Source organism: Sinocyclocheilus grahami, unplaced genomic scaffold (genome assembly GCF_001515645.1).
Source record: "Sinocyclocheilus grahami isolate Dianchi unplaced genomic scaffold, SAMN03320097.WGS_v1.1 scaffold97.1, whole genome shotgun sequence".
NCBI lineage: Eukaryota > Metazoa > Chordata > Actinopteri > Cypriniformes > Cyprinidae > Sinocyclocheilus > Sinocyclocheilus grahami.
In genome coordinates, this window is record NW_015505276.1 from 2,223,098 (window position 1) to 2,244,239 (window position 21,142).

Genomic DNA, 21,142 nt, shown 5'->3' on the forward strand with positions numbered 1-21,142 from the left:
TCAGTGTGAAATGAAAAACAGAATTACACAGAGAAAACTCAGAAAAACAGTAAAACATTCCCAGCATTCTCATGAAATTCTGAAGCTTCATTTGACATGAGGGCTGTAGATATTGGGTTATAGTCCTGAATTTTCTTAAGTTGCATTGCAGATGTAAGCAAACTGTGTATGTGTGTGTACTGGTTTATATATCCTGGTGGGGACTTAAACCTGACTACACACAGACTCATGGGGACTCGTGTCACGGTGGGGACCTAAATTGTGGTCCCCATGGGTACAAAAGCTTATAAATCATACAGAATTAAGTTTTTTGAAAATCTAAAAATGCAGAAAGTTTCCTGTAAGGGGTAGGTTTAGGGGTAGGGCTGGTGTAGGGCAATAGAATATACGGTCTGTACAGTAGAAAAACCATTACGCCTATGGGATGTCCCCACAAGGATAGTTGACCAGACATGTGTGTGTGTGTGTGTGTGTACCTAGTGTTCCCTATGGGGACCAAATGTCCCCACAGTAATACCAGTATTTTTTTACCTTGTGGGGACTTTTTGTTTTTTTTTGGTCCCCACAAGGAAACAAGCTTATAAATCATACTAAATGTTTTAAATACAATTTTTCACAATACATTTTTTTGAAAATCTAAAAATGCAGAAAGTTTTGTCTGAGAGGACGTTTTAGAGGTTGGGTTATAGGGTAAAAGGATAGAAAATGCCATTTGTATAGTATAAACACCATTATGCCTGTGTCCCCATTAAACATGGAAAGCAAAGTGTATGTGTGTGCAAGGATAGCTGACCAGACATGTGTGTGTGTGTGTGTGTGTGTACCTAGTGTTCCCTATGGGGACCAAATGTCCCCACAGTAATACCAGTATTTTTTTACCTTGTGGGGACTTTTTGTTTTTTTTTTGGTCCCCACAAGGAAACAAGCTTATAAATCATACTAAATGTTTTAAATACAATTTTTCACAATACATTTTTTTGAAAATCTAAAAATGCAGAAAGTTTTGTCTGAGAGGATGTTTTAGAGGTTGGGTTATAGGGTAAAAGGATAGAAAATGCCATTTGTATAGTATAAACACCATTATGCCTGTGTCCCCATTAAACATGGAAAGCAAAGTGTGTGTGTGTGGAAGCGGAGTCCAGCCTGGGGTCGCCACATGTGGTTGCCGCAAGCCTGCCGGCCGCTCCTTCGTCAAATCCGCCTGCCACGCCGTTCTCAAGCCCGCCCGCCTTCGCTCACTCAGGCCTGCCGGCACCCACTCACTCTAGCCCGCCGTGTGAAACTACTTTGTTTGGCCTTCCAAAAGAGGACACGACTAGAAATCAGTGGTTAAGTTGTATTTACAACACTGTTCCCAGAACAGTTCAACCCAAATATTCAGATGTGTGCAGCACATTTTATGGAGGACTGTTTCCTGATCCTGGAAGAGTAGACTACAATGCCGGCTGTTCTGACTCACAGACTGTAAGTACGTTTTCATTTTAAGGATTTGCCACTGATGATTCAAACGTGAGTTTTGGGCAGTGTAGAGTAGGGCTTGTAGTTTGTCATTTCTCCGATCACAAATGCAGACATGGTTTTATGTTTACGCTGCGCGATGCAACGCAACGTGAAAAAAAGACAGTATAAGTCATTATAATCCGTAATTATGTGGGCCTTTGACTGCCAAAATTGTCTATTATTTTTCACCAACATTGCATGCTAAATCCTTTGATAAGTCTTATTGTTAAAAAAAAAACTCTAAATAAATTGCATTTCATATAAATAGCAAACAGACAGATTATAATAAATTACTCAACATGTGCATGCACCTACCCACACAAAAAACAGCTTTAATATTCACATCAACCCTCCGTTACTGAAACACTTACAGACACTGATGTGATTCAACACTTTCTAAAAGCATCATTTGTTTTACACACACTTGAGTATCCACCCAGTCTGTTTCTTAACACAAAACTTGTACCATCAAATGTGCTCAACCAAGGCAGAGCATACTGATAACATATCGGCAATGTCAAGAAAACTCTGGGGGCCCATAATGGTCTCACAGCTCAATTTCAAATGTAGTTAACCTTAGAGGTCATTTATCACCCAGTGGGTCATGTGGGTTGAACAGTATTTACAACAGGACATGGAGACTTTCATCTGGGAATCAGTGGGATGTGTTTGAGGGGTTAACAGTGAAAAGGACACTGGATATATTTGAAATAGCATATACTATTACTACTTCTGAAGTATGTACACTGTGCACAGTATGCAACTTTTGAGTATGCTTAGAGATGATCTACTACATCTGTAAATTAGGCAGTATATTTGCTTAGTTATTATAATGCTGTCATAAAGTCCTCCTTGGAAGGTCTAATTTATGAGTTGGGAAGTTGTAACCATGATGTCAGGAGCTTTCAGATCACTTTGGTTGGAGCTAGATGGCCATGTACATTTTCTACATGAAATTATACAAGCTTTTCTTGTTCTACAGAAGAATGTTTGAACCATATATATATTCTATCGTAATCGTTCAGTAACATGGTATTTTGTACATGCAACTTAGATCGTTTTATTCTAAATGGGGAGAAAAAAAGATTCGGAAACTAAGTGCTTAAAGAAAATTTACCAGTTGTAATTATGACTTTGTGGTAACATTCATGTACGTTCAACTCATAAATACAATCTTTCCAACATGACTTAAGCCTGGCTCACACTACAGGATTTTTATCCCGATTTAGCCCCGATTTCCCCGCTCCTGAGAATCGGAGCAAAAATCATGTCGAGCACCTCGATCGGTCCGATGTTCGGTGCGGATTATCTGATAATGTGAGGCGCTCACCGATCGAATCTTGCACCATCCTGCTCGCACACAAATCGGGGCCGCCCCGATCATATCAAACATGTTTGATATTTAGGATTTAAATCAGGATGATGACGGCTATATGATTATGTCAGTACTTTCACAATAGCCAATGCACGACCGCAAAACAGCTGCTGTACAGCTCCGTTGGATAGTGGAGATGGAGTTTTGTAGTAACACGACTGTCTGAATAATGTGTCGAAAACATATCACAACCATAAGGAGAGAGAGAAGCGCTGGAGTGAAATCGCCTCAGTTTTGAACGTACCGGATGAGTACAGAAAGCTGCTAGTATGCTAGCTAATGTAAACATCACTGAAATATCAATGACGATCTGCTGCGTGAGATCACGTGGGGCGATCCCTCCTGCATGATAATCTTAATAATATCTTGTAGTGTGAGATGTGCCATGATGTTCAAATCTTTTAGAGTGTGCATGTTTAAGATTTGAGGGAAGATAATCTGCAAAGATTCTCCTTATGTGTGTGCTGCAACCAGATTTAATAATCGGTTAGAATTTTAAAACTCCTGTAGTGTGAGCCCGGCTTTAAATGCACCATAACTTGATAGTTTATTTCCACTGATCGTCAATTTCCAGTCACTTTTAAACCAAGCTTTCTGCTCACCGATCGAATCTTGCACCATCCTGCTCGCACACAAATCGGGGCCGCCCCGATCATATCAAACATGTTTGATATTTAGGATTTAAATCAGGATGATGACGGCTATATGATTATGTCAGTACTTTCACAATAGCCAATGCACGACCGCAAAACAGCTGCTGTACAGCTCCGTTGGATAGTGGAGATGGAGTTTTGTAGTAACACGACTGTCTGAATAATGTGTCGAAAACATATCACAACCATAAGGAGAGAGAGAAGCGCTGGAGTGAAATCGCCTCAGTTTTGAACGTACCGGATGAGTACAGAAAGCTGCTAGTATGCTAGCTAATGTAAACATCACTGAAATATCAATGACGATCTGCTGCGTGAGATCACGTGGGGCGATCCCTCCTGCATGATAATCTTAATAATATCTTGTAGTGTGAGATGCGCCATGATGTTCAAATCTTTTAGTGTGTGCATGTTTAAGATTTGAGGGAAGATAATCTGCAAAGATTCTCCTTATGTGTGTGCTGCAACCAGATTTAATAATCGGTTAGAATTTTAAAACTCCTGTAGTGTGAGCCCGGCTTTAAATGCACCATAACTTGATAGTTTATTTCCACTGATCGTCAATTTCCAGTCACTTTTAAACCAAGCTTTCTGTTAGTCAGCATGCTTGTTCAAATGAATCCCATGCATGGATTGATTCTTAGTAAATGACTGGAATTCACCAGTGAAAATTTGCTGAACAACACTAAAGGTGCGGTCACATTAACAAAATTTCTTGGGCAATAAAAAGTCCATTGTCAATAGTTTACTCAAACAGAAGTCACTTTCCAACCAAAGAAATTCCATTTGTCAGTCCGAGCAACCAACTTAAACCCGTAGCAAAATCTGCATGGGAAAAACAATCACGCTCAAATCAGATCAATTCGTATTGAAATGACTGGATTTGTCAGTGAAAAATCTGCTAAAACCAGTGTGATCTCACTTTTATATGTAATTTTACATCTTTATGGTATCCCATATCCAAGTTTGAAAAACAAAGATTTTTCTTTTTTTACTGCAGTCAGTATTTCCTTATTGGTTAGTCATTTAGATGTGTTAACATCTTAAAGCCACATGCACGTTTCATCATGTGCTTAGCAAACATCTTGACATGGAGTTGAAGTAGAACGGGACCTCTGAAGGACCCAGCGTGTTCTTTCTTCTCCTGTGATCCCTCCTCTTTGATCCACGCAGGCCCACATCAGCTGAAGGAAACCTGAAAAGAGCATCTCCGGTCAGCCGGGAACCCTCCCCTCGCCGCCCCTCTTTCAATGTATCGCCTTTTCATCCCAGGCGTCCGTCTCCTGGAACAAAAGCAGTCCTTTTAGATCTTAGTAAATGATATAGAAAATGGGGAAACGGCGTATATTCAGGCTGTATTTCATCATGCCCATAAATCTCAGACGAATCAAAGCCCAGCCCCTCCCGCGCTCTTTGTCTTGCTAATACACATTAGGGTGCGGCTGGCTGGTCGCTTTGACCGACGGTCGAGCGGCTAAAGATACACATCTCAGACGCCTTTGAACTCTGACCTGCCACTTAAACCACCACTGGAGTGAGTGGAGGAAACTCTGAGCACTCAGGAATCTCTCTGCTCCACTTCCAGCCTCCAGGGAACTGAGACATGGCTATCTGAATGCTGATGGAGAGGAAGATAAGGGACAAAAAAACGTCTTGGAGTTTGTCTCCTCTTAAGACCCTACAACAGGGATCCTCAAATCTGGTCCACGAGATCCACTTTCCTGCAGAGTTTAGTTCTAACCCTAATCAAACACACCTGAGCATGCTAATCAATGTCTTCAGGATCATTCGAAAATCACAGGTAGCTGAGTTTGATCAGGGTTGGAGCTAAACTCTGCAGCGCATTGGACCTCCAGGGTAAGATTTGAGGAACCCTGCCCTACAAGTTGGCAGTGGCACCAACAGAGGGATAATAACCCTGCTGCCGACAAGGATCGGAATGCATTTCATGGAGAGCGTGGAGAAGAGGCTTTTTCAGAGGCGCTAAATAACCCATCTTGCAGACCCTCACTTTCTTTTCTTCTGGATGACCTCTTCGCCTTCCGATTCAGTTCTTGAGTTTGGCAGCGCTGAAAGGGGACAAAGCATTCCTCCACAGTCAGCTAAATTGGGGAATGTTTCTTGCAGTCGTATTCTTTAGCTTTATGACTTTGAACAGCGCAGAGGAGCTTTCTGTTCTACAGACAACACTACAGGCTCGTCCTTGCAAGTAATGGAAACAAATGGCCTAATTAACTGGTGTTTTCGAGCCCCAAAGAAATACTTATTTCTAATTCGTATTAAACCTAAAACAATGACTTTGCCAGCTCTGCATAAGAGGGAGGACTTTTTGCAAACTTGATAAACTACATCAATTATTTGAGCTCCAAACCACAAAGCTTTTTTTTTTTTACACGAGTCTGCCATCAACACATTACATGACTAAGTTGGTGTGAAAATGAAACGTTTTTTTTCTCTACACCTGCATTCACACCTCACACATTCTCACTGCGTCTCAGGTGGACTTGCTCAACTTCTGCTGACAAGAGCATAAACAACACAAATCTTCGAATGTGCTTAGAGCAAAAGCAACACACAAAAGCTTAATATTGTTACATTATATAAAAATAAAATAAATATAAAAATATAATATATGAAAATCGATGGGTTTTTGCTTACACTATATATCTGGCCCTGGAGCACAAAACCAGTCATAAGTAGCACGGTTATATTTGCAGCAATAGCCAACAATACATTGTATGGGTCAAAATTATAGATTTTTATTTTATGCCAAAAATCATTAGAATATTAAGTATAAGTATAAGTAATATTAAGTATTAATATAGTATTAAGTATATTAAGATCATGTTCCATGAAGATATTTTGTAAATTTCCTACCGTAAATATATCAAAACTAAATTTTTGATTAGTAATATGCATTGCTAAGGACTTCATTTGGACAACTTTAAAGACATTTTTCTCAATATTTCGATTTTTTTGCACCCTCAGATTCCAGATTTTCAAATAGTTGTATATCAGCCAAATATTGTCTTATCCTAACAAACCATACATCAATGGAAAGGTTATGTATTCAGCTTTGACATGATGTATAAATCTCAATTTTAAAAAATTGACCCTCATGACTGGTTTTGTCGTTCAGGGTCACATATATTAATGACTTTTACTTGATTTATAACACACACACACACACACACACACACACACACTGGATGCCTCTTAATTTGCATACTTCCCTACTACATAATACGGGGATGACCTACTACTTCCAGCCAGATACTGATTTGTAGACACTTAATTATTCCATGGCAGAGAAGGACTGATGCTTTTGGTCACATGACAATGGAAACTTTGAATCAGTTGGAACGTTTGTTTCGCAAAATATTTTGCTGTTTCATAGCACTTGAAACTTCCCTGCAGGTCAAAACTGTGTAAATGCAATAAACTCAAAAGTGCATTTAAACACCTTTTACAAACCAATTGCAAATATTTTACTGAAAGTGTAATCTATTAAATGCAATTGACAGATCATCCAATAGAGTTAAATATTGCGTGTCTGTATAATATGTTAAATTCTAGGACTTGTTTTTTTTGAAGAACTTTGTTAATCAGGTCAATAAAAACTACATATCTTCCTTTTATATAATGCAAATCTGTCATTAAATTGTATGCAAATTTATACAAACTGATCCGAGTATTTCGAAAGTCGCTCATCACTACTGCTAGGTGTAAAAGGATGTAACAGTACACCTTTTCTCAACCTTTTTCTCATACCTTTTCTCAGGTAAACTAAAGTTTGGGGTTAGGGGTTTGTTAAAATGTCTAACCTTCAGTATGAGCAATGGTAATTGGTGCGATTGGGGCCATCTTTACAAGACTGCAATGCATCAGTTTTATTCCTTTGCAGTGGATGGCTACATGGGTCGCTGTGACCTCTCTGAGTTAGTTTAACCCCGTTGACCTCCTAACCTACAGCCCTGAGTGTGTTAGTGTCAAAGTGCTCCAGGTTTGTGTTCAAGAGAGGTTGCTTAAATGGGTTTGTTTGCTTGGACCCTCGTCCTCCATGAGTAATGATGAGGGGCCCGATCAGGTCAATAAAAACTACATATCTTCCTTTTATATAATGCAAATCTGTCATTAAATTGTATGCAAATTTATACAAACTGATCCGAGTATTTCGAAAGTCGCTCATCACTACTGCTAGGTGTAAAAGGATGTAACAGTACACCTTTTTCTCATACCTTTTCTCAGGTAAACTAAAGTTTGGGGTTAGGGGTTTGTTAAAATGTCTAACCTTCAGTATGACCAATGGTAATTGGTGCGATTGGGGCCATCTTTACAAGACTGCAATGCATCAGTTTTATTCCTTTGCAGTGGATGGCTACATGGGTCGCTGTGACCTCTCTGAGTTAGTTTAACACCGTTGACCTCCTAACCTACAGCCCTGAGTGTGTTAGTGTCAAAGTGCTCCAGGTTTGTGTTCAAGAGAGGTTGCTTAAATGGGTTTGTTTGCTTGGACCCTCGTCCTCCACGAGTAATGATGAGGGGCCCAGTGGAACTCATCCAGGAATTAGATAAATGAGAGCACGCATTACTCCTTGAGTAAACATTTTAGCCCAAATGACTGATGGAGACTTTGGTGAGAATGGCACAGACAGATTAATCTCCTGACCAAAGATCCACTGCCAGCCCCAATCAATTGTAAATTCACCTTCACCAGGATTAGGGTCCACTGGTGTTTAGTGTCACCTCTGCTTAATGACAGACTCTAAGTATTTGGGGATGTTTCATGATGGTTAACTACTCATCCAACAACCAACTAGTCAGTTTGACTCATTTTTATTTTATTGTTGTTATTTGTATGCTAATGTATGTATATTATCTGTCTATATATTAACCCTCTAAAACCTGGCATATCAAGAGTTTTCTGAAAAATCTATAAACACCAAAATATAGAAAGTAAAATGTATGTATTTGTATTTTTTTGAAGTATCATACTTGATACATGATTAGAATTATAATTAGAATGCTTTATTGTCATTGTACACAAGATACAACGGAATCGCAGGGCTTCTGCGTAAGGTGCGTGGTACATAATAGACAAAAGAAACTAAAAAGAAATATACATGATACAAAGAGATGTACAATTAAAATATTTATGCTAAGACAAGAGAATGAAATGGAAAGAATTGCTTGTATATAAATAGTAAGTAACAGCTTGTTTAAATCATTATTGCACTGATATGAGGTAGTCTTCTGGCTCAGAGTAAACTATTACAAGTATTACACCGTGCACTGAAGGAATGGGGGTATAAAAACATTGCACTAAAAAGTGAAGATATTGCACTGAAATATAATGCTACACTGTACTGAAGGAATAAAGATATAGAAAAACATTGCAAAAAAATAGAGATTGCACAGAAATATGATACACATGTAATACACATATTGCACTGAGTAAGATGGGAGGGGGTCAGTGCATGTGAGTGTTCAGTGTGTGTGTGTGTTCAGTGTGATTATAGCTCTGGGGAAGAAGCTGTCCTTGAGTCTGTTTGTCCGTGATTTGATGCACCCGTAGCGCCTGCCGGAGGGCAGCAGGTTAAACAGGTGGGAACCAGGGTGAGAGTGGTCTTTTTCAATGTTCTGAGCTCTGCTGAGGCAGCGGGAGTTGTAAAGGTCCTTCAGAGAGGGAAGAGGACAGCCAATGATCCTCTGCGCAGTGTTGATGATCCGCTGTATTCCCTTTCTCTCTGCCTCAGTACAGCTGCAATATCATACTGTGATACAGTATGTCAGCAGGCTCTCCACTGCAGAGCGATAGAAGGTCTCCTGCAGCTTCTCCTTCAAGTTGTTCTTCTTCAGCACTCTCAGGAAGTGAAGGCGCTGCTGTGCCTTCTTGATGACTGCTGTGGTGTTGACTGACCATGTGAGATCTGCTGAGATGATGGTGCCTAGGAATTTGAATGTCTGAACCCTCTCTACACAGTCTTCATTGATGTAGAGGGGAGTGGGGTCTGCCCCTGTGCCTTCTAAATTCAAGGATGATTTCCTTTGTTTTGGTGGTGTTAAGTGTCAGGTTGTTGGCTGAACACCACTCTGACAGTCTCAGGATCTCATCTCTATAGGCAGCCTCATCCCCCTTTGAGATTAGACCCACCACTATAGTATCATCAGCGAATTTGATGATGGTGTTCTGGTGATGGGCTGGACGGCAGTCATGTGTGTAGAGAGAGTACAGAATTGGGCTCAGCACGCACCCCTGAGGGGAGCCAATGCTGAGCGTGCAGGTGGAGGAGATATGAGGGCCGAGTTTAACAGTCTGGGGGCGGTCAGTCAGGAAGTTTCTGATCCAAGTGCAGGTGAGTGAGGGGAAGCCCAGATCTGTGAGTTTGCTGAAGAGGATGTCCGGTATTATGGTATTGAAGGCTGCGCTGTAGTCAATAAAAAACATCCTCACATAGCTCTCCTGGTGTTCCAGATGGCTCAGCGCATTATGGAGAGCTATGGCTATTGCATCCTCAGTCGATCTGATAGCTCTGTAGGCAAATTGATGTGCGTTGAAGGTGGAAGGGAGGCAGGTCTTCAGGTGGTGTAGGACCAGCCTCTCGAAGCACTTCATAATGATTGGCATGAGGGCGATGGGGCGATAGTCATTGAGGCTATCTGTGGCTGATTTCTTTGGTATGGGGATGATTGTGGAAGATTTCAGGCAGGATGGATACATCAGGATTTTATTGCTCATTTTGTATGATATAGAAGAATATGGAGCTCATACTTAAGGAGGGGAAAAACACCTCAGTTTTATTCAGAGGACCAAACTGAGCAAAAATATGAAATGCGGTGCAGTTGCTGATTTTTATATGGCCAAAACGTAAGAAGACACTGGTAGCTTTTAAAGTAAATCAAAGATATTTATAAGACTATATGTGCATGAAATTCATATAAATATAAGTTGTTACTCTATATTTACAAATTTTATGTCTTAATAAGATGCTATTTAAATGCTTAGTTTTATGATCAACACTCTAGTTTTAATTGTGCATATAATGCAATGCAATGATGACTGAGAGATGGACAGATTAACAGTCCTTGAAAACCTGATGTATCACCTTTTTAACCTGATTTTTCAGAAGAAGAAAAAAATTACTTGTAAAAAAAAATAATGAACAAAAATCAAAAAGTATGAACTGTTAATCAGAAGTCAGAACACATCTTGTAGAAATATGATACAGTAGGCTTATTCAATTCAGACAGATGTGTTTTTTTGCCATTGCTTCACTTGCATTTGGCTAACATCTTACCTGAGATCTCTCTGTCTCCTGACCATATCACCTTGGATGAGCTTGTTTGCAAGTTACAGAAGGCAAGTGCACAACCAGCATCTGCTCAGATCTGCACATACTTCCCAAAGATACTCGAATCTTGCCAGCGTGCAGGTTAAATGTGTAATTGTCAGTTTCTAATTGTTCAAAGAGCAGAGGATTGTGGTTGTGACTTTCTGAATGCTAAGTGAGGGACACATTTGGTGAGAATATGCCATAGTGCACTTGCATATTGTGCATGATGCACTTCAGTTTTAAATTTAAAGACATAGTTCAACAAAACAGAAGATTATGACATTACTTTGTCATTTTTGGGTTAACTATTCCTTTAAATCCAGTGTTATCCTGCAACTACACACTAATTGTTCCCATGGAACGTAAAAAGAGACAAAGACAAATGTAAACAGCCAAGTACTTCAGAAACGTATAGTCCTCTCATGTATTACACAGGTCCATTTAGATTCTGTCAGCCTTTCTAAAGCTTTAAAAGCCCACAAATGCAAACTAATAAGTCACTAGAGAAACTGAGTGACAGGGTTTAGGGAGTATAACATTCTGTGTATAGATGATAACATTGTTACGTTCAGCCATTACTCTATCATTGTTTACATTCACTCACTTCGAGCTTTGCAAAGTACCGTAAATGAAGGCAGTCTCAATCTGTCTGCTTCCCCAGAGGACAAACCCCTGAGCTTAACTGAAGATGGACTCTTTATGATGCAAGTCTCAAGCAGTTAATGATGACACCATATTGAGTATTACATCAATACATTAACAATGCTGTTATGGCTACTATTATAATTAGACCAGTTTGAAGTTATTGAATGAAGGTTCTGCTAAATTAAAGTTTTCCATTAAAACTACATTTGCATTGTGTTGCTCTACAAACTTGCCACATTTTAGATTCTTTCACTAGGCCACACTATGTTTTGTGAAATGATGAATAGATAATGACTGAAGTGAGTCAATTAATAGTGTCTTCATTCAGTAGTGGTCATGCATTACACCTCTGCTCCAGCTTGTAGTTCCCCTGAAGTCTCGACAAGAGAATGAAACCTTTAAGGCTGGGCTTCAATCACTAAAATGACACTTAATATTCTCTTAACAACTGTGTTCACAGATTCAGTACAACACATGCCAAAGTAATTGCTCATTAATTCTAAGCCATTAGAATTTTGTTCGAGTGAGACTTTAACCTTCATGACAGCAGAACAGCTCTTCCAGGCCTGAACAAGATATGCACCATTTAGTTTTGCTAAGTCAGTTTCTGTGAGAGTTGTGGTTTACATAGAAAACACATCAGTATGTAATCATCATCATTTTATGGCAAAATACGCCTTACCCGAATCTATAAAAAAGTTTAAAAAAGCATGCAATTTAGCACTGTCAGTGTTGCCGATGGCTAAAAACATGGTCTGTTAACTCACTTGAGAAAAATGCAAAGGTGTGCCTTGGGTGGGAGGCAGTTTGATGGTTGGTTTTTTGCAAAGTTGCACAACAACAAAAACTGTTTTTACCTTCACAGAAGTTTCATGCAAGCATTCACTGTCATAAAACAAGCAATTACATCTGGCTGACTGAGAGACGCTGTTGAAGACTGATATGAGAGAACACATCTGTAATGTCTTCGCTTTCTACGCCAACATCATTATCGTCTCAATCAAAGACAGAAAGAGCTTTTGATTGGAAACCTCGAGTATCTCTGTTAACAGCTCTCAATTATTCTTCTTATGTTGTTGATTGAGACTATTTGGCGCTTATTGTGAGATGTTCAAAAGCCCTCAACATCAGTGTCACCATCGGTGCAAGTATGTGCTAATGACTAATTTGACCCTTGACCTCCTCTTGCTGTGGCTTCTGAGTGGCCACTGTGTTTGCAGACATGAGAAGTATATGTTGATGTTGAAGTATTCATAGACTTCATCTTGTATGCATTAAGCCAATGTCCATAAAAGTCTGCAAGATAACAAGTGTATATAAAGTGGGCCATGAGGCTTTATGCAGTCTGACTCTGAGTAGAACATGACTGATCGAATTCAAGCTCACCCACTTAGCCCGCAATTTAGTAATTTTTCTCCACAAGTTAACAGCAGAAAATGGTGAATGACTGAAACCTTGACCAGTGCTTTTTACTGGAATGAAATGAAAGCATTGATGGAACTGTGTGCATGTTATAAAATAACACGCATAGGAAGGCATTGCATTATTAGTACATTTGGTTATGAAAAACATAACCAAATTGTTCTGCACATATCCTGTCTCAGTAATATCCTGTTCTGATGCTTTTAGAACCACTAAAGATGCATGGTTTCTGTCTAGCATTGCTATGCTTTTGATTTTTTCTAAAGGATGTATCTGTGAGGTAAGCAAGATTTGCAATATAGGTCAGTATACAGTATTATAAGAAAGTATGCAATTTCAGTTTGTCATGTGGTGATTGATCGAGTTACAGGAAACTGTTGGTCTGTCTGATGATATTTACAGGTTTGACCTATTTAAGGCAAATCTTTCTTTCATCACACACTGCCTTTGCACCCTTTTCCATGTTACAGCATGGACTCTTAACATGTTTGTGTAGAATTAAAATACATTTATAGTTTCTTATTCTCATTTACATTTTCTCATATGTATTTTTAATTTTTATGCACTATATCAAGGCTCGATTTGAGACATTCTGCATGTAAAAATACCAAGTTCTGTCTCCTGTCTGACATGTTTGCATCCAGTAGTTGTCAAGGATCTGGGGTGTGTTTGCCAACATGTACCATTTCTACCAACATAGTTCAACTATTTGGTGTTTCCAGAAACCGTTTGCAAACAGCATCACAAACTTTTGTGGTTGGAACTACAGCTCTCAACCAGTGGTTAGAAACAGTTTCTTGTTAGTATGACATGTGGACATAAACAGATCATGCACTTGAGCAAAATAAGCAAGCTAACACGCAGTACATTTTGTTCCATTTTTATAAAGATTTTGTCAAGAGCATGGGATACCTTTGGGAACCTCAAAGTATGACGTAAGAGGGAACCAAACATTTACATCAGTTCGATCCCAAAATGATTCATTAGCAGAAGTTATTACACCAGCACATGCGTGGTGTCATTCATGTCTAATAAAAAAATGTAGTACGAACAACGGGTGTGTGACAAACTCACTCTGAGTTTGGGAAGCAGTTGAGACTAGCTAGTTAACTTCTCCAACGATGCATCGTAATATGGTAGTTAATCATTGAGTTACATCGTTGTATGGAAAATGCCCCCTGGATAGCTAAGCTGGCCAATGTAAGCTAATGTTGCATTGCTTGTGTAGTTCATGCTTCTGTAGCAATGTTTTTGTGTATGCGTTTTAACAATAAATACAGTATGCACCCAACTCAATAGTCAATCTTTTATTAAGCTTGACAGCAAAATGGTACAAAAATATTGAGTGTGTTATGATAACATGCAGCTTTGTTTTGTTTAATTTCTCAGACCTGTGTGCCTTAATTTGTAACCCTTCCAAAGCAAGCAGTTTCGATATACCTGCGGTAATAAACTGAGATTAGCGGCATGGATGGATAATTGCAGAGATTGGCATCAGTGCTGGCTCTGAAATCCTCATCAAAAACACATTAGACTGTCTGCTGAGTTCAAGAGAGCCGTGAGACCAAAGCTCAAGGGCAGATCTCCATTATTACACATTCAGACCCGACTGTGGCTTGTCTCCCATGGGCACAAACACTGCCTTAAATCTGAATGCCTTTACTCCTAAAAACATTCACAGTGCTATACAAAAAAAATAACCATATTTCTGTCATGACAACTCTGAGAGTTTAGCATGGTAAGGTACATGACAAGGTTAATGTGTTTGGTCTTGGCGGAATAGATCTGCTACGCTGCTAAGGGTTGAGTCATGCTACTGCCAATACAGCAACAGACATGCTGCTGTGAGCATGTAAGAAATACTGCTGCTGCATAAATAGCGTATGAAATAACCCGTTATATAACATGCATGAAATTACTCCATAGCAGATCTAGACAGGTGGAGCTGGGGAAGGTGGAGGGTTTCTGAAGCGCGCTGCAACTGCTACAGCAAGCACTAGCCCAGAATTTGAATGTAGAGCAGCAAGCTCATTGGGAGCTGATGTAAAATGAAAGCAATCAGCTACGCCATGTGAATGATGATGTGATTGAGTTAGAACACATCAATCTGCGCCATCTAGAGTTTCATGACAGAACTTTGTATAGAAATCTTTACTTTTGACCAAGAAGCATAGATGCACATTCGAAGTACTAGACAATTTCATAAGTATCAATCATCTCCCCTTCCTATTAAACTTTTCCTTTTTTCTGCACACAAACAGGCATATATAAACATGCCAGATCAGTGGTTCTCAGACCTGTCCTGGAGTACCCCCAGCCCTGCACATTTTGTATGTCTCCCTCATCTATCACACCTGATTCAACTCCTCAGCTCATTAGTGGAGACTGCAAGACCTGAAGTGGGCGTGTCAGATATAGGGAGACATACAACATGTGCAGTGCTGGCAGTACTTCATGGAGAGGTTTGAAAACCACTGTGCTAGATCATTACTTCACCGCACTGATTGGGAATCACAGGGTGCTTTCACACTGATGCAGACCTGAGTTTGTTTGATGTCAGAGTTCGCTTTATTTCGTTTTTTGAATGTGGGTGTTCAAGAAAGAAAGAAATCTTACTAGACATTCTCTGGCACTGTTAAGTCTGGAAGCGTTCATGGTCGTTCAACTTTCAAGCTGTCAACTTGCGGCCTGAGAAGATGCCTTAGAACTCATATGGTATATTTAGTCTGATCTCAAGACTTCACTTTATATTTATGGTCAGTGAAGGGCCTATTAAAACTGGGTGATCTGAGTGTTGAATCAAATATTAAGAGCTATACCCACATTCCAAGAGTTTTGGGTACCATAAATTACAATGGAATGAAAAACTGATGGCTATTAAGGGATGTTTCTATAAGCCCGTCCATTGTAAATAGTCTTCCATTGCAAAATATCTTCCCAAGCTTACAATCTATCACATCATTGTCACTGTATTTAACAGTCCATAGAGTGAGAGTGAGTAACAAGAGTGAGACTCTTTGTATTTTGGGGGGAAAAGAAGCACCTCATCAGACCCAAAGAATGGTCAAACTGTGCTAGTTATCAGGACAGGTTAGGGTTGTCTGACATTAACATTTAAATTATATGCACATTCTGATTTGATTTTGAAATTGTTGCAGATTTAGTTCATCAGTTTATTTTAGGACACTGATTTAGCAGTGTGATTTGGCAGTCAAATGGTTAGTCGTGGCCTAGTGGTTAGAGAGTCGGGCTTGTAACCTAAAGGTCACGGGTTTGAGGCACTGCAGCATTGGCTGTCCACAGCTCCGGGTGTGTGTTCATGGTGTATGCGTGTTTGTTTGCCACTGTGCTAGATCATTACTTCACCGCACTGATTGGGAATCACAGGGTGCTTTCACACTGATGCAGACCTGAGTTTGTTTGATGTCAGAGTTCGCTTTATTTCGTTTTTTTGAATGTGGGTGTTCAAGAAAGAAAGAAATCTTACTAGACATTCTCTGGCACTGTTAAGTCTGGAAGCGTTCATGGTCGTTCAACTTTCAAGCTGTCAACTTGCGGCCTGAGAAGATGCCTTAGAACTCATATGGTATATTTAGTCTGATCTCAAGACTTCACTTTATATTTATGGTCAGTGAAGGGCCTATTAAAACTGGGTGATCTGAGTGTTGAATCAAATATTAAGAGCTATACCCACATTCCAAGAGTTTTGGGTACCATAAATTACAATGGAATGAAAAACTGATGGCTATTAAGGGATGTTTCTATAAGCCCGTCCATTGTAAATAGTCTTCCATTGCAAAATATCTTCCCAAGCTTACAATCTATCACATCATTGTCACTGTATTTAACAGTCCATAGAGTGAGAGTGAGTAACAAGAGTGAGACTCTTTGTATTTTGGGGGGAAAAGAAGCACCTCATCAGACCCAAAGAATGGTCAAACTGTGCTAGTTATCAGGACAGGTTAGGGTTGTCTGACATTAACATTTAAATTATATGCACATTCTGATTTGATTTTGAAATTGTTGCAGATTTAGTTCATCAGTTTATTTTAGGACACTGATTTAGCAGTGTGATTTGGCAGTCAAATGGTTAGTCGTGGCCTAGTGGTTAGAGAGTCGGGCTTGTAACCTAAAGGTCACGGGTTTGAGGCACTGCAGCATTGGCTGTCCACAGCTCCGGGTGTGTGTTCATGGTGTATGCGTGTTTGTTTGCTACTCACTGCTGTGTGTGTGCACTTGGATTGGTTAAATGCAGAGCACAAATTCCAAGTATGGGATACCATACTTGGCCACATGTCACATCCTTTCCTTTCCTTTCCTTTCATTTCATTTCCTTAGCAGAAGGGCCGGGCTGAAACCAGATATTTGAAAAGAAATTCAGGCTGGGTGGAAACCATTTTCCTGATTGTATAAATGAATATATTTTACTCCTCATCCCTTGCTTGCAGATTTCATAAAGCTGGCATTGCTTTGATCTTGTGGTTTTTGTGATTTGCTTCTGAATCTCATTAATGCACGGTTTTGCAGCAGCCTTTCTTTGGACAGCCTTATCAGTTTTTTTTAAACATAGGTAAGGGTTATGTTTTTTTGGACCTGAAATATAGGTAGGGTTTTAGAGTCAGATGTGCCAAAGGCAACAACCCTGAAACTCATGCTCTTGCTGTTCTTTGGCATCAATAATACATTTTAGTATGAAAGTTTCTGATGAATCATTGTTCTTTAAACACAATTTAGTGCATTGGCACAGTTAGTATATGAGACCTAAAGATTCCAACTGGTCTCATTGTTGATCATTATCTTCACCTTACTCCTGAGAAGAATATGCTTCTCAAAAAGCTCTTCATACACTGTGTACACTGCACTGTCTAGAACTCACTATTGATGTTCACAACTCATTATTGCTGTGTATAATCACTTAAATTATAATAGGACGGTTCACCACAAGATTAGTTTTGCTAGAACAAAAATGTATCTTTTTTTCAGCACCAACTCATATAGGTTCATATTTGGATCTATATTTCCAGTTTTGTTTTCTTTATTATTAGGAAGTGTTAAACATATGGATAAGAGTTTGCTCACAATACACTATTATGAATGTAAACTTGAAATTCTGAGTCCAACTTGGTACTCACATAAGGAATTTTTTCACAGAAATTCAGATCCAGTAGAGATTCTGCCAAATGTAAATGACTGTTACTTGTGGCCAAATTAGTTATTTTATTCAAGTAACTGCAAATTACAGCAATCCATTTACGTTTGTGCATTGCCACACAGTTAACGCAACATTTTCCTGAGTTTGATTAAATCTGTCATTTACTTAACATCAGTTAGAGCATATTTCTCTAGATTTATTTATAAGGGTCTCTGGAAGACACCTACAGTGAACTGTTGATGGAACTCCAAAGCTTTTGGGCAAGAAATAGCTGTGAAGAATAAAATTCAACACAAACAGTTAGTGAAATATTGTAATTATATACTGTAACAATTCCCAGGATTTGTGACAAATTAAATATACTGTAGTATTTGCTATCAAATCACATTGGAGTTTTTACTTAGTTCCTACTTTAAAACAGCAGGATCTCAGACAACAGTGCTGAATGCTTGGCCACTGAGAGGGTTTACTTTGGCTGATGAGTGTAACTTTGAGCTGTAAAGAGTGGCGACGGACCGGATGGCCAAATTTCTACGTTTCACCAGAAGATTTCATATTTCCATAAAGTGATTCATCAACTATCACAATCAGTTAAATCTTAAAGGGAGATAAAGCCACACACACACACACACACACACACACATACTGGATTACTTATGTAAGATGGGAATGGGAAATAAGAAGAAGAAAGGGAAGATGAGAGTCAAATGTAAAAAACAACAACAACAACAAACTAATTGTGTTGAATTTGAGTTTGTATAATGCTAAGTTTGTCATCATGCTAATGAACAAGTGATTTCATATTAATCCAAACCAAGAGACAATTTGTTTGGACAACATTGTAAACAAACAGTCACATGATCAAATAGATATATCAGTGTTTTTTTTTAATAAAGTTTTTTTTTATATACCCTATCTAGTATTTTGCTGCTGGGGCTTTAATCAGACTCGATTAACACTTAACACTCTTATTCTCACAAGCTTTAAAGGGATAATAGGATGCCCATTTTCCACAAGTTGATATGATTCTTTAGGGTCTTAATGAAAAGTCTGTAACATAGTTTGGTTAGAATTTCTCAATGGTAGTGTAAAAAACACCTTTTTTACCTTGTCAAAAACAGCTCTTTTCAGATCAAGCCGTTTTTGTAGCATTTTCCTTTAAATGTTAATGAGCTCTGCTGACCCCGCCCCTTTCTTCCGAGCTGCTCTCAGAGAGACTGTTTACTTTAGCCGCATTCAACATGAAACTTGCTAACTAGCACATTATTAGGAAAGGCGACTTGCAAAGATTCATTGCAAAACATTATACTCACCTCTTCTGTAGATGAGGCTGGATCATGATTAGCGCGAACATTTATGTAGATCGGGGGAGCATTCCCTTCAGAAACAAAGGTAATCCACTGTGAGTTCAGCGGCTCAGATGTCGGGAGTAAACGACAACTGCTATGTTCATTATTACATCCAACAACAGAACACCTCAATCGCTTGTTAGGAGTCATTCTTGTCTACATCTGCTCCAGCGGTGAAACAATGGCGGACTGATGACCGCTCACTCAGGGCGGGTCTAAGGTAAGACACCAGTCCAGTCTGTGCTGAAACGCTACTGTCAATCGTGGGAGGGGTCTGTTTTTGTGACGTCACACAGACAGACATCTGAGATCGGCTAGATTTGAGAAAGGAGGAAACATTTAACACAATTTAAAAAAAAAAACCACTGGCTGGATTTTTTATCATTATAGGGTGGTTGTGTACACACACTGCCAACACACATTTCAGTTCAAACAACTTGTAAAAGTGCATGTAGCATCCTATGACCCCTTTAAGACAAGGAAGGGTTGCAAAAGGAGTGTAATGTCACGGTCTATATGAAACTTAATGGCCAAAAACAAAGCTTATTAAAATCACTGCAATATTCATGACATTGCTTCATTTGGGGATCAAACCCACGACACTGACATTGCTAGTAACATACTTTTTTTACTACAGGAATACAAGAACCAGCCTTGCTAAACTAACAATGTATAATGTTATTTATACATAAAAATCTATTTACTCATTAAAATAAGAGGGAGCCATCAGAAGAATAGATCTGTCATGTGAAACCCGTCTCTTCCTAACAGCAAAACACTTCTTGTACCTCAAGCACACATGCTGTAGCCATTCCATTGTCATGGACAAAGCAAACTGGACCTTTTCACTCAATTCAAACTTCTCCTTTCTGCATAGACAGTATGGGATGACATTTAACAGAGAAATTGAGGTCTGAATTATTTAGCGGATAATAAATGGAAAATGACACCAGCTGATAAACAGACAGTGCTGAAGCCCCAGTCAGACGATGACCTGAGGAACTTCCACTTCCCCGACCTGACAACGTTCAGCAACTGGTCCACTTGTTGCTTTATAAAGAATGGTAGTGCACATGTAGCAATTTTATTTGCACTCTAAAAGGATGTTCATAAGATTCCTGCAGTTGTGTACACTTTTTAATTGATGAGAACAAACTACCTACATACTGTACAATGTTGGTATGTTAAAGAATCAAAGAATGCTGTTTTTTGTTGTTCACACTGCCAACACACATTTCAGTTCAAACAACTTGTAAAAGTGCATGTAGCATCCTATGACCCCTTTAAGACAAGGAAGGGTTGCAAAAGGAGTGTAATGTCACGGTCTATATGAAACTTAATGGCCAAAAACAAAGCTTATTAAAATCACTGCAATATTCATGACATTGCTTCATTTGGGGATCAAACCCACGACACTGACATTGCTAGTAACATACTTTTTTTACTACAGGAATACAAGAACCAGCCTTGCTAAACTAACAATGTATAATGTTATTTATACATAAAAATCTATTTACTCATTAAAATAAGAGGGAGCCATCAGAAGAATAGATCTGTCATGTGAAACCCGTCTCTTCCTAACAGCAAAACACTTCTTGTACCTCAAGCACACATGCTGTAGCCATTCCATTGTCATGGACAAAGCAAACTGGACCTTTTCACTCAATTCAAACTTCTCCTTTCTGCATAGACAGTATGGGATGACATTTAACAGA